We start from the raw sequence: 9,503 nt of genomic DNA on the forward strand, positions 1-9,503 counted from the left end.
TTCTCACTCACAGGAGGGGCCAAGGGTACCCTCAGTGGGCCAGAGCTGTGTGTGCACCCCCAGACTGGGGTTCCTCAGCCCCTACTAATTCATACAACCAGGTCACCTTACCTTTGCTGAGCTGCAAATGGGATCTCACTACCAAAAGTTGCTGGCCACGTCTGCATGGCACTCCCCAAGTGCTGGCTGTGTCTGGTGAAAGGCTGGAAACCTCTGCCTAGCTTTGGGCTCCATCTCTCCAGGAATGATGGCCCTTCACATAGGAAAACAGTCTCATAGCCTGTGTGTAACAAAAAATTAGATGGCATTTGTGTCCTGAGCAAGTTTATGTTCTGATCATACCATTCTCATGGAAAATGGTGATGGAAAAGCTGCTCCCAGAGTTCATTATTCTCAAGCCTTTTCCCTCTCACAGCTGCCCTGGATATWTCTGTGCTCTACAGTTGCTGCTGGGTGAGAGAACAGATTAAAATGAACAGGTACAGAGCTATTTTGAAAGCAGAAGCAAGCCTGCCTTTCTGCCCTGCAGTGACCAACCATTCAGCGTGTCCTTCCTTCGCTCCGGGCTGCTCTAGCTGCCTTTGAAGCTCACTTGCCCTTCATGACAAGGCATCTTCTTTTGGGATATTCTTGAGATCTTTAAACCAGACTTTAATTTTTAAAGTCCCAGACTGTCCTACTGACAGTGCTGTGCCTTTGCAGCAGAATTTGAAGTATTTTTAGCATGTGGTTTCAAACCAATGTACCTCCTGTCTGAATCATTTTGCTGCCTCACCTGTTTGTTCTGCTTCACTCTAACTGGGGCAGTGTCAGGATGGCCCAGCCTGCAGATGGAAGCAATGCAGGGTCACAGTGCTGAAGGAAAAGGGACTCAGTGGCTCCTTCCTGGGGTCTGTCAGATGTGCAATKGGTCAGGGGCATTAGTGGATGTAAGTCCTTACAAAATCCACCAGCTCCGTGCACAAGCACCAGAAGTTGAASCATCACAACTCTGGTGACTGCAGCTCTGCTGGAGGATTTATCTGTTGCTCCAAATGCTTCATTCCAAAGTGAAATTCTGATTTTTCATTGCACTTTYCTTCCTCTTGGCAGAAGTGTTCAGGTGAAGTCAGTTATATTGCTTGGTGCTGGTATAGATTTGAAACTTGTGTTTTGGCACAAGTAAAACCTTTCCTAAAAAGACTCTCTCTCTCTGTCTCTTTCAAACTGATCTATGGCACCTTCTGGTGCTTATTCACAGATCTCACTCTGTTTATTTTGTTCTGAATAAATCAATGGGCTGAATCCCCCTGGCACAGCTCTGGCAGAGCAGCATTTTGCAGATGAACAAACTGAGAGACCAAACACTTAAAATGGAGAAGCCCTGAATTCTCTTGCATGCTTGTTGCTCTTCACTTGTGTTTTTCTGCTTACTATTCACAACAAACAAACGAGGACAAACACCTACGTACTTCTTCWGGTATGAGCATGCCCCAGTGTCACCACACTGCCTGTGTGGTTGGCTGCCTCCCCCTCCCTTGACTGATGTTCTGTCCTTACTTCTTGGTCCTTGTTCCCTCCCTGCCTCTCTCAGGCCATTTCTCTTGTAGAATTTTTTGCTTTTCTCCCCTGCATATTGTGTATATTGTGTATATTGTGTATATTGTGTATATTGTGTATATTGTGTATATTGTGTATATTGTGTATATTGTGTATATTGTGTATATTGTCTCTCTCTTACTTTTTTTTTCTTTTTTCCTTTTCATTTTATTTCCTTTATTTTTTAGCACATTCCTCAGGATTATGTTCTCCTTGCTTCAAGGTAGTGCTTGAGTCTGGTGAAAAAAAACCAAACCTCGTGTGTTGGAAGGCCTCATGAAGTGCTTCAAAATGAGGATGGAAGCAAACAGCAGAGCAGCAGAGAGAGAGGAGCTGCAGCAGAAGCAGTTTTGTAGGTTTTGATGTGTTTACCTCTGCAGGTGAGGGGAGAAGGGGCCCTCTGGCATTGTCCACTGCTCCCTTTTGCTGCCTCCCACCCATCATCTTCTCCCTAAGCCCCTGCATTTCCTCCTTACCCCGTGTGTGCCTTGCCCAGTGGAGGCTGCTGAGAGGCTCAGTCAGGCTGCAGGGAGGTGTTTGCTCTCAGCAGATCATTCCAGGTGTCTCCAAGCAGTGGCAGYTCCCTGCACCTTCCTCTGGAGATGGCTCAGCCCCTGCCCCTCGGGACTCCAGGACAAGGCAGCTCTCGCCAACTGTGGCTCATCTTTTTGGCCAGCATCCCTTTGTGCTTCCAGGAAAATGATGAGTTTATGTCAGGTTCAGCAGTCCTGGTGTCTGCACAGTCGAGAGGAATAGCACTTCACTGTGAGTGTGCCTGTACAGCTTTGACAGGCTCTCTGCTGCCATGGGGAAGAGACAGCAGGGCTGCAAGCAATGGACTCACAAATGCTGACTAAGGTCACCAGYGTGCAGTGCCTCACAATCTGTTTTTCTGGCAGCCCAACCATACAGCAGGTTGTGCTTTTTTTATCTTCCRTTCCTTTCCTTTAAAAACACTCTACATGGGAAAAGTTAATGCCTAAAGATATGCAGGAAGGTCTGTCCCTTTGACAGGATCCATGTGCTCCAGCACAGAATTCTTCGCTCACTGTCATCTCTCCCTCACTCTGCTGTGCTAGCCTATTTTCACACTGGCAAAGAGATACTCTTGAAACTTACATTATAAAAGATATTTGCCAGGTTATCTTTCTGGTAGCTATCCTTGTTTTCCGTTTTCTGATCTCTTACTGCTGACCTGGAGAGGGGTGCTGGGCAAAGCCAGCAGAACAGGCTGTGCCAGGATCTCACTGAGGCACCGAGATGTGTCTGCCTGCCATCAAGTATCTAGTTCCTAAACTGAGGGACTTTTCCACCTTTTTTTTTTCCCCTTTCTATTCTGTGCTAAAGATAGTACTGGAACTGCCTCAGCACCTATGAATCATAGAACCAGGGTAGCATAGAATGGTTTGGTTTGGAAGGAATCTGAAAAATCATCCTTTTCCAATCCCCTGCCATGGGCAGGRCCACCTTCCTCTAGCCCAGGCTGCTCCAAGCCCCATCCAGCCTGGCCTTGAATGCTTCCTTGAGTACTTGGAATTAGTAAAAAAATGTAATTTGTTAGAAGAATCTGCCATGATAGGGCCTTTTAACTTTCATTTTTCTGACTTGTTTTTAAAGTTTCTGACTTTCTTCCCCTTTGTTTCTCTTTGTCTTTTACCCTAAGAATGTTGCAGCAAACAAGCATACAGTCATCAGGAAAGGAAGCTGTTTCATTTCAAGATGTGAAGGATGTTTAACATCAGATTTGAAATAAAATTACCTAGCCCAGGAGATTTTTGTACATGGATTAATATTTTTTGCCCACCTGTAAACTCCTCTGCTGTGCAGGTGATGGAAGAGCATCAGGAGCCCTCAAGCATCAGTACCCAAGCACCAGGCAGCATTTCCACTGTGCTGTGGAGGTACCTTTTAGGAGCAGGTCACAGATAAATGAAGCCATTTTTATAAAAAACAATAATCACTGGGATGGCTCTTTCAGAYTGATAACAGTATATTAAATATAGAAAAACACCCAAACCCAGGCAAGCATTTCCACCTGCTACAGACAGCAATTCAATTACTGTTGTGGTGGAGTTAAATTTCTTGGCATTCCTGTGAGAAATTTTACTCTTCATTTATTTTTGTTTTATGGACAGGGATGCAGGGTCATACTTGGCTGAGGACACAGAATGAATCTATTGGAAGTTTTCTAGGAATTTTGCCATAAGTAATTCTACAGTTTGAAAGGAGGCTCTGTGTGTTGTCCACAGTTGAGCCCTCCTCTGAACAGGTGCCCACAGTGCAGAAATGACCATTTTCTGCTCACACTGTTGCTCAGAATGCTGCTCTGCCAGTTCCAGCCAGGGAGAAACCTTACAGGAGGAAACACAGCCTCCTGATGGGCAGCAACCACTGGACACCTCTGGAGGCAGGAGCACCTAAATCCCAGCCCCTCCTCAAAAGCTCCTGCTAGGGTTTTACAGCTTCACTTGSTTTTCACATTTCCTCCTTTCTGTGTTTTCCTGTGCAAGCTCAGGCAAGGAAGAGCTTTTCTGTGCASAGAAATCTGTGGCTCTTGGGGCATTTTTAGGCCCTCTGTTGCCAGTCAAGCAGTTCATTCAGAAAGTGAACCGAGGCCACGGCACATCCCTCAGTGCCTGGGGACTGGCACCAGGCTGGGGCTTAGCAGTGGAAATTTTTGTGTTTTCCAGCATGAAAACAAAGCTCTTCTCTTGACTGAGATCTCCCGCAGTGCTGACAGCATTTGCTGGGGTGCTGCCAAATAACAAAGGATGGTATTTTCTCCAAAAATCAGAACCCSTATTAAAAGTTTCTGAGCTGTGTTTGTGAAAATCTTGGAGTCACTTGATTAGGAGCTTGGAGCTGGTCGAATTCCTTCCAGCTTTCCCACTTCACCCTCGTTTCTGTAGGATACTGCAGCTGCTCTAATGAAAAATAGTTATTTAAAMATTTGCTTGCAGCTATGGCAACCGTCATGCACTGTATTTCAATGGAAACTCTAAAACAGCATCAGAAGTTTCTTAATAGGATATTTATGAAGATTTTAGTCTTTGTACATTTCAAAATTGAAATATTCCATTTTTAAAGGGGGGGGGTTATCAAAATCTCATTAATTTTGGAAATGCTATTTTTGTTGTAAGAGCTGCTGCTTAGCTTTCTTCTTTCTTCTATTTTTCTTTCTCTTTATTTTTTATTTTGTCATTATTTTTTGTTTTGTTTGTTTTGTTTTGTTTTTGTTTGTTTTGTTTTGTTTTTTAAGATTTCTCTGGTTGCTTTAACTCTTCAGAGCCTAAGCCCTGATGCACTTTCCAAGTGCCAGCCCCTCCTCCTGTCTGTGTCTGCCTCCAAATATGTGCAGCAGACCCTGGTTTTGTACTGGAGGGACAGAACAACCCATTTGTGAGACTTGTGCTCTCAGACTCTGCCTTCCTGCAGTCAGTAACTCAGGGGGTTCACTAGCCCCTTGCCCATGTGCTCCCTGCTGTTTCACTGCTCTGAGAGAARCAAATAGTTGGGTTATTTGGTACCTCCATGGTAATTCAATGTTCTTTCWGACAGGCACAAATTTTAAGAGTGTGTTCAGTTTGCCCAGGCACAGCCCCAGCAGGTTTTAACCTCCCAAACAAGTCRCCTCAGAAGGGTTAAATTTGCAAATCTGCTATTTTTTCTTTTGTTTTCTTCCCTCTGTGCCTTCACACCTTCAAAATCACGAGGATAAAATTAAGGCAGCCTTGCTGAGACACACACTCCGCTGCCCTAAACCCCTGGAGCCATGATGATACGTTCTGGTGCCTCCGAAGTGTGGATTAGGTCTAATTAATACTGTTTCTTGATCAATGGCTTTGACACAAACACATCGAAGGGATTTATGTAATTACAGCTGTAACAGCAAGGCTTTTTGCTAGGCAGCTCCCAGTGCTGCAGCGGGGAAGTTTGCTCCTGCTGATGGGATTTTTGTCTGCTGGTGACTGGCTGCCCCATCAATCTTGAGTTTTTGTTTGTTTTTCTTTTTTCCTGGGCAGGTTTGAGGCTCCTGGTTTGCAGTGGAAGATGTGTGAGATGTGGGCAGGCATTTTCTTCAGCTGCCACAGGTAACTGAGCACCRGCACCTTTTGTCTGATTGCTCCTGACCCACACGGTGAAATGTTCATTTTTGGAAATGCCTCTCAGTAGGTTATAATGAGGGGATGTTTCCAAGGTATTCAAAGAGGATTTTTGTGTTTCTTTATTCTAATATTTAAAAAAAAAGAAGGAGCTGAATTGACCACTTTTCTCTCAATACATCTGAGAGGAGACAGGCAGAGATGTGACATATTCAACTCCCTCTCGCCCTCCCATCCTGTGTTTTGCAAGGCTGGCATTGTCTCCACTCTCCTGTGGGTAAAATGGATTGCAGGGTTGGATCCATCTGCCCTGCCCATTGCTGCTGTCTCAGATGAGACAGTACCAGGACAGAGAAGAACATCTGCCTGTTAGACAGGGCTCTGGAAGTGGAATTGCAAAGGAGATTAAATTAAATTATAGAACCTTGCAGTCCATTGACTGCGCTAAACCGACTACACTTTAATTTAGGGTTGTGAAACTCTAATGGGGCTTGGAAAAGCTGCCAAAGGGGCTGGAATTAGATCTGTATTGGAATGGGGAGTTTCTGATTCAATAAGAAATTAGAAGGATCGAARAAAATAAGAGTGTGTGGGATCTTTAGGAGTCCTCTGGTTGAGCCCATGCAATGTGCTCAGGGGCATTCACACACAAAATTCGCAGGCCAGAGAGAGGAAGTGATGTTGGGTTGATCTGCTTCARGAAGATTTGTGCCCTGTAAAAATTRACKTGCAGATGGCAGTACACCTGGGCTTAGGTTTCATTTCAATTGGAATTTTCTCACCTTTTAGGACAAGAAGGTGTAGGTAATYTAACTCTTTTCAGCAATTCTGAAATTTAACTACAAAACTATAATGTTTTTTGCTACAAAACTGAAATGGAAGGAAAAATGCAGTTTGGAAAAGAAACAATAATGTTTGGTTTGTTCTATAGTTTCCCATTAAAAAAAAAAAAAATCCCTCCCACAACTTGAAACGTGGAACCAAATTTTGTCAACAGTTCACAACTGGAAGGGATAACCATAAGCTACAACTTATGAAAGCTGTTTTCAAAAACTGTTTGAAGGAACCACTGAATTGTTGCACCTTCTCAGCACTCTCTCAGTTGTGCTGTTGCTGCCAGAGCAGCTTGTGGCTGCTCCCATTGCTCTACCTGTTGCACTGATGGCCTGGTGGAGCTGCCAGCACCAGCTCTTGCAGGATATCTTACACTTWAAAAAAATGTGCAAATATTTCTAGGAGCCTTTAAAAATCTGCCTGACACCCATCTGGCTGCCTTTATTCAGATACAGTGTGAAGTTTCCAGCATATCTAGTCCTTCTCTAGTTTAATAGATTGAGTTTGAAACCCCASTAACTCTCCATCACTTCATAGGATCTCTCCAGCTAAATATGGCGGGCTGGTAACTTTGAAATCCCTGTAAATTCCTTAATGTTTCAAGTTTCACTACTCCTTCCTGATTAGACATATGACAAGCTCTGGCTTTTCCACTGTTTGGTTTTACTTTCCTTCAGCGATTTTCCCCTTAATCTTGCAGCTCACATCCGCAAGGAAAAGCAAAAAAAAAACAAAAAAAAAAAAAACAAAACAACCCCACGCATTCTCTGAACTTCTGCTAAATAAAACCAGCTCGTATAAACCCCCTTAGAGGTCCAAGAAATCTTGTGATAAAGCCGAGTTGTGCGGTGCAAACTCTTCAATTTCGGCTGAGAATGCGAAAAGCCGCGTATTTGCCAGGAGAGGGCAGGAGCGTCGCGCAGAGCCCGATCCGCAATGGGATCCGCCGGGATGCGCTCCCGCTTCCCAAAAAATCTCCTGCTTTCAACAGGAGCGGGGAAAGCGGGGCCGGGGGAGGGCAGCGAGCGGGACAGGTTGCTAAGGGTCTGCTGAGCATTCTGGGGAGTGGGAAACGGAGAATTAATGTTTGCCGGTAATTCTCTGGGTAGAAATGTGAAGGAGAAAGTGTGGCCTCCTCCAGGGTCTGTACTGGGGTTGGTGCTGTTTGATGTTGTTGGTAGGAACAGGACAGCGGGATTGAGGGCACCCTCAGCATGTCACCGAGGTCAGGGCGATCCCAAGCACAAATACAGGCTGGGTGGAGGGTGGAGTTAGAGCTGAGATGAAGGATTTGGGAGTGTTGGTGGACCAGAGGCTCAGCGTGACCCAGAAATGTTCACTCAGAGCTCAGGGAGCCAAACACATCCTGGGCTGCAGCACCAGCACCCAGGGGAGCAGGGGAGGGGYGATTCTGGCCCTCTGCTCCACTCTCGTGGGCAGTGCTGTGTCCAGCTCTGGGGTCCCCAAYRTAACAATGTCATGGAYKTGYTGGAGTGGGTGCAGAGGAGGTCACAAAGATGCTCCGAGTCCTGGAGAGCCTCTGCTCTTGGGACAGGCTGGGAGAGCTCWGGCTGTTCAGCCTGGAGAAAAGGCTCCAGGGAGACCTTAGAGCTCCTTTCAGTGCCTAAAGGAGCTCCAAGAGAGCTGGAGAGGGACTTYGGRCAAGGGCCTGGAGTGACAGAGCAAGAGGAATGACTTTAATCTGAAAGAAAGTAGGGTTRGGTTAAATACCAGGAAGAAATTCTTCCCTGTGAAGGTGCTGAGAGCCAAAGAAGCTGTGGCTGCCCCATCCCTGGAAGTGTTCAGTGCCAGGTTGGACGGGGCTTGGAGCAGCCTGGGACAGTGGAAGGTGTCCCTGCCCATGGCAGGGGGGTGGGACTGGATGATCTTCAAGGTCCCTCCCAATCCAACCCATTCAATTTTTATTAAAAAATTCTAATTGTGTCAAAGAATTTCCAGGTGGYAGTGGAACAAGGGGTAAAGTCAATCAGGGGGTGTTCTCAAAACCATTACTGTTACCAACTGGCACTGGGCATTTGTTCCATTCCTTTCTAGAACGCGGCAGGAAGAGAAATTCAGTGATCCTGGGTGTGTTTAATCTAAATAGCGCCGTGGTTGCCTTTGCTTCAGGGATTGTCTGTTTGCACACAAGATTGCTGATCTGAGCCTCAGAAACATTTGCTTCATCTCCTTCCCCCTTCCCTGAAGACTCCTGGTCTGCAGCAGCGTGTGGATCCCTTTTGTGGAGCTGCCTGCAGAGCTGCTTGGGAAGCCAAACACAGCTCTTGAGATTTATTAAAATGCATTGCTTGCTTTTTGTCAACAGCGCTGATGTCGGGAAGAACAACAGGGCAAACACCTTAATAGGCAAGCCAAGCCTGTGTAGTGTTTATCTCGCACACACACAAAGTTTGGATTTGGCTCAGCTATTGCTGCACAGGCAGTGGTGGTGTTAGTCTGGAATGGTGCTGGAATTAAGGGAAGARGTCTGGATGGCTGCTGGGCTCAGTGCTGAGCCAATTGTCTGCAGGGCTGAACCCTGACCCAGCRCTGAGCATCCCTACGAGTGCAGATCTTCGGGGCAGCGCTGCAGCCAAGGAAAGCTTTTATCTGGCTCGGGCTGGACACGGAGTGAAAGACCCTGTCACCGTGGAGTGCTGTGAGGGCTGGAACTGTGTGTCTGCCGCTCTCCATCCGCACTGACAAAATCAAAGAGGAAGAGGCAGCTCTTCAGGTGCTGTGCTGGGAGAGCGTTTTACAGAAATAGAAACAATTGACCTGGCACTGCCCTCCTGTGGGTAGAGCTGCCTTTCCACAATGCACAGAAGCACCAAAATGCTTCTTCTCCACGCACGGGAGAGAGAGTAGTTTCCTCTTCTGTCATTACTGAAGAACTGCTCAAGTTAGTCAACAATTTTAATGGTATCTGTTTTTTTTTTTGATCTGGAAAGCTATGGCTGCTGTCCAAATCAACTAGGTTTTTTTTTT

General features: G+C 46.0%; 1 long non-coding RNA gene across 2 annotated transcripts; it reads left to right on the forward strand.

Annotated features, from left to right (window-relative positions):
* Positions 1-209: 209 nt before the first annotated feature.
* Positions 210-9,449, forward strand: LOC130584006 (uncharacterized). Of its 2 annotated transcripts, XR_008966478.1 has the most exons (4): positions 210-479; positions 1,767-3,479; positions 5,601-5,669; positions 8,571-9,449. It is a non-coding gene; the product is annotated as an uncharacterized LOC130584006 (long non-coding RNA). The 2 variants fall into 2 exon arrangements; XR_008966479.1 differs by lacking the exon at positions 8,571-9,449 and having other exon boundaries at positions 5,601-7,393.
* Positions 9,450-9,503: the final 54 nt, after the last annotated feature.

Source organism: Malurus melanocephalus, unplaced genomic scaffold (assembly GCF_030028575.1).
Source record: "Malurus melanocephalus ecotype Western Australia unplaced genomic scaffold, MMel_1.1 scaffold_657, whole genome shotgun sequence".
Lineage (NCBI taxonomy): Eukaryota > Metazoa > Chordata > Aves > Passeriformes > Maluridae > Malurus > Malurus melanocephalus.